The sequence below is a fragment of the Octopus bimaculoides genome, chromosome 27 (assembly GCF_046866305.1).
Source record: "Octopus bimaculoides isolate indiv1 chromosome 27, ASM4686630v1, whole genome shotgun sequence".
Taxonomy (NCBI): domain Eukaryota; kingdom Metazoa; phylum Mollusca; class Cephalopoda; order Octopoda; family Octopodidae; genus Octopus; species Octopus bimaculoides.
Window position 1 is genome coordinate 7,832,621 of NC_142954.1, and position 5,000 is coordinate 7,837,620.

At 38.5% G+C, this 5,000-nt stretch overlaps 1 protein-coding gene across 5 annotated transcripts in view; it reads right to left on the reverse strand.

Annotated features, from left to right (window-relative positions):
* The window catches only part of LOC149130841 (anosmin-1-like), a 779,297-nt gene that overhangs the window by 83,397 nt on the left and 690,900 nt on the right, over positions 1 to 5,000 (reverse strand). The window lies entirely within an intron of this gene.

Consider the following 5,000-nt stretch of genomic DNA (forward strand, 5'->3'; position numbering starts at 1 on the left):
TGGGTGGTGTGTGGTATGTTTTTAAAGTTGATCAATCGAAATACTGGAATATGAATGTTGTTGAATATGAATGACGGAGATGAGGATGAAGATGCTGGTGCAGATGATGATAAAAATGGTGGCAATACGGAAGAAGGAAACATTACAAGGACGAATCCTTCATGCGTTGTAGGGGCTTGTCCTCCTGAAGGACCATAAGAACTATACCAGCGAGGTGTAAGCTTCTGATAAGGCCTTCTATGCTGAACAGGTCAAAGGATAGAGTCCATGCTAATATGGAACACCTCTTTATAGGGGTAAAAATGGATTTGTGTAAGGCCAACGTCTGGAAAAAGTAAAAACTTGGAAGAAGAAAACAGCCCAGAGTCAAGAACACTGAATGATCGTCGATGAACTCTGCTCCATAAAGAGCAAAAGGCTTAAGAAATAAGACTACCGGTGTATGCATCAGTGGTGGAGCTTGTACGAGGTAGGTAGAAAGAGTAAGCAAATTTTCAAATCATGTTCTGTCGTCTTAAAAAGGACACATTAAATAGATTTGGGGTTCAATGCTTTGTTTAGAGAAGAGAGATTAGAGCTATGCTATAAAACCCCGGCCAAGTCGAAGAAGAGGTCAGACTAATATGGACCATCTCTCCCGGAGATAAAATGGGTTTGTATAGGGTTCAATACCCCTGCATAGAACAGGAACATCAATGATGATTAAAAACCAATGAAACCTGGGAGAAGGCGTTTCTTTAGAGAAACACAGCATGGTGCAGCAAAATCCAGGACATTCTGCATTACACGTCAAGCTCTGATCTGAAACCTATAAGGTAGGTAGAAGAGAGGACTCCCTAAAAATAGCTAAAGCAGGATGCTGAGACAGAGCCGGAAAGCTAAAAAAAGGAAAGTAAGGATTCAACTGGAGAGACGGCAGGGAAGACAGCCCAGAATCAAGAATAGTGGAGAAAAGTAGTTAATGGCTGAGGTCCCTTGGGGGTTAGGAGTGTTCATTTCATGGTCATAATATCATAGGTTCAATTCCTTGACCAAGAAAGAAGTGGTCAGCGGCCTATGCTCCACAGGAAGCGAAGGGCTTATGTAAGAAATGGAAGAATGAAAGAGAGAGGAAGAAGTAATAAAGAAAATCCATCTTTATAGGTGCTTGATAATAAGGGTTTCAAATTTGGCTTAGTGCCAACAAAACTTGTTGATAATAATGGTAATGCCAATAAGGGGAAATAATTAAGATGGTAATGAATTGGGATTTTGGTGTCGGCTTCCGAGACCTTTGCTCAGTAGATTTTCTTGTGTCCCAATCTCACCCTTGCAAGCCAACCCATCGTAAGGTTACCTATTTACTGCTGAGCGGACTGAAATGTTTTGCTCAAGAACGAAAAATACACATCCGGTCTGGGAATCGAAACTATGATCTCGCGATCATGAGTGAAACACATTAACTGCTAGGCATTAGGCCATACGTCTTCACAATGTATGTGATGTGGCTGGCAATAAAGATGTTAATAGTAATGGTGGTCATCTCACCAGTCGTTTCTGTTGCTGGCATTATTATTTATTCCCAGCTTAACCTTGATCAAGTTGACCTATAATCAAAGGCTTTCCTGCCATAACAATCGCGTAGTTTATTATTCAATTTGTCCACTTCCTTTAAGACAGTAGGGCATGGCTCAAGCAAGTAAGCCAAACTCTCGAGCTACCAGCCCAAATGTCTTTACTGAGTATGTAGGAACAAATCTGATACGTATCTCGTTGTCTTTAAGGTGTTGTCTATTTTGCTACCCCTAACCATCTTGCTGGATGGTTAGGGGTAGTGGTTGATGATAAGTAGGGGGTTGTGAGGTTAGATGGTTGGGTAGTTGGTTGGTTGGGCGGTTAGATGAAAGGTGGTTAGTTCGTTGGGATAGTAGTGGTAATGACTGAGTAGTGGTGCTGGCAGCGGTAGATGTTGAATTGGCTGAAACAGCGCTTGTTGGAGCGGTGGTAAAGGTGCATGTTGAGTGGTGGTAATGCTGCTTGTTTGAGTGAAAGCAATGGTGCTTGTTTTGAGTGATGATAATGGTACTTGTTTGAGTGATAGTAACGATGCTAGTTTGAATGATGGTAACGGTACTTGTTTGAGTGTTAGTAATGGTGCTTGATTGAGTGATGATTGAGTGCTTGCTGAGTGATGGTAATGGTGCTTGTTTGAGTGATAGTAACGGTGCTTATTTGAATGATGGTAATGGTTGTTGCTTTGAGTGTTGGTAATGGTACATGCTTGAGTGATGATAATAATGCTTGTTTGAGTGATAATAATGGTTCTTGCCTGAGTGATGGTACTGGTACTTGTTTGAATGATGGTAATAATCTTGTCTGAGTGTTGGTAATGGCGCTTGTTTTGAGTGATGGTAATGGTGTTTGTTGAGTGGTAGTTGTACGACGATTGGTAATGGTAGCGTTTTGATAATGGTGTTCCTTGAGTGGCAGAAATGGTAGTTGTTGGAGTGTTGCACATGCTAGAGTGCTGGTAAAGGTGTTAAAAGGTGGTAACAATTACTATTGTTGTGGTGGTGGTGGTAGAGTGGTGATAACGTCTATTTTTAGAATGGTGGCGGCGTCGGAATAGTGATAATGGTAAGTTTGTGGTAATGGTAAAATGGCGGCATTGGTATAGTAGTGGTAATGGTGGTAGTTGGATTGGTGGTAAGGAGGATTGCTGGGGTGGTGGTGGTGATGATAGTGGAGTGGAGTGTGGGTAATTTCATGGTTTTGAGGGATGATAATGATAGCTGTTGGACTGATGGTAATGTTGAAGTAAGCTAAAAGAGGAGCAGTGTAACAATAATTGCGATAACCTCAGAGGAAATGAATGGAAGTAAAATAGAAGTAATGGTGATTAAAAATTCTGGCAGACGACCAGTATCTTAAGAGAAGTTCAACATTTTATATTTTGAGGGGCAAAATCCTGGAAAATTAACACAAGGTTTGTGATTGAGTCCCCGATAGAATAATGACTGGAAAGTGTTTTAATATTTTTTGTGAAATTAAATTCCTAGTAAAACAGTAAAATGTAATTTTTTTTAAAAAAGCTCAATATAAAATATATTAGAATATTTGGAACTTTCTCAAGGCAAAAAAAAAAAAGAAACATAAAATAGATCATGGGGTAAACATCTGACTGGCTCCTGAGACAAGAATCATTGAACAGCTGCTCCAAGGCACTAGGTGAAGGATGCTATCGCTGGAGATACAACCAGGTCCTGAATACCTTGGTTGAGGTAGGCAGCAAGGAAGAGAGTGGCAATAGAAGCGCCCGCACGACAGCCAGGAGAGATTGTCTTTGTTAAGGAAAGGTAACTGCTGAAGAAAGCACTCTAGAACAATTCCGATGGAATGTCAAGAAGAGTAACAAGAACAGCATTGAGGCACAGAAGAAAAATCTGTAAGGTTCTGGCTAAAATGTTATCGGTGGGGGTCAGTAACATGCCACTTGGATACAGGCTCATTATAAACCCTGCTCACGCAGCTTGGACGAGGGCGTATGTTGTTAGATCCAAAACGTCCAGAGGCTTTAGGATACAAACGCTCATGATGTATCCAGATATTGCATCTCTAGATGCGTTCTCTTTTACACTTTTATTCTTTTACTTGTTTCAGTCATCTGACTGCGGCCATGCTGGAGCACCACCTCAAAGGTTTTATTTTTAATCGAAGAAATGGACCCCGGAACTTATACTTTGTAAGCCTAGTGCTTATTCTAACCGCTAAGTTACGGGGACGTAAGCACACCAGCATCAGTTGTCAAGCGATGGTGAGGGGACAAACATAGACACGCACACATAAATACATGCATATATATATATATATATATATATATATATATATATATATATATATATATATATATATATATATATATATATATATAAGTCAGTAAATAGTGGGGTTGTGTTAACCGCACGTGGAGAAATAATAGGAAAATGTAAAAAAGCCAGAATGCTGAACTGGGAGCATAATTTAATGAAGATTTTTTCTAACCGGTTTTCATTGCGATGAAGCAAATTATCAAGAAGGAGAATGAAAATGTTTTTTTACAAAGAAGTACAAAAAAGTACAAAATGAAGAAAATAATATATAAAACAATAATATATAAAAAAAATAATATATAAAAAAAATAAATAAATATACCCATTTTTTTAATATTATTTTTATTATTATTTTTTTTTTATATATTATTGTTTTATATATTATTTTCTTCATTTTGTACTTTTTTGTACTTCTTTGTAAAAAAACATTTTCATTCTCCTTCTTGATAATTTGCTTCATCGCAATGAAAGCCGGTTAGAAAAAATCTTCATTAAATTATGCTCCCAGTTCAGCATTCTGGCTTTTTTACATTTTCCTATATATATATATATATATATATATATATACGACGGGTTTCTTTCAGTTTCCGTCTACCAAATCTACTCATAAGGCTTTGGTCGGCCTGAGGCTATAACTGAAGACGCTTGCTCAAGGTGCCACGCAGTGGAACTGAACCCGGAACCATGTGGTTAGGATGCTAGCTTCTACACACACAGTTACGTCCGCGCCTATGTTGAACTAAAATATATTAACGCATTTGGTAACCTCTTAGAATTACAAAAAAGACAGGCGTTTTGGCAAATAATTTAGATAAGGTGGTGAAAATGTTGGATGTTTTTGAGGTTCAATATTCGACAAGATATTTGGAATCGATTTACAAATTTCTGGCATGAAGGATATGGTAGTAGACGTGTTAAGAACCTAATATTCTTAGTATTCAAGTTAAAGAACTTTTGAACCAGCAGAAAATAGACGCGTTGTCTTTTCCCTCTCACCACCATGAACTGCTACACGGTTAACGATATTAAACCTGTCCACGTTTAACGAGATTGACCTGGTTGACGTTTAACGAGACAGAACAAGTCAACGTTAAAAGACATCGAACTAGTCGACGTTAAACGAGATTGAATTAGTTGACGTTAAACGAAATT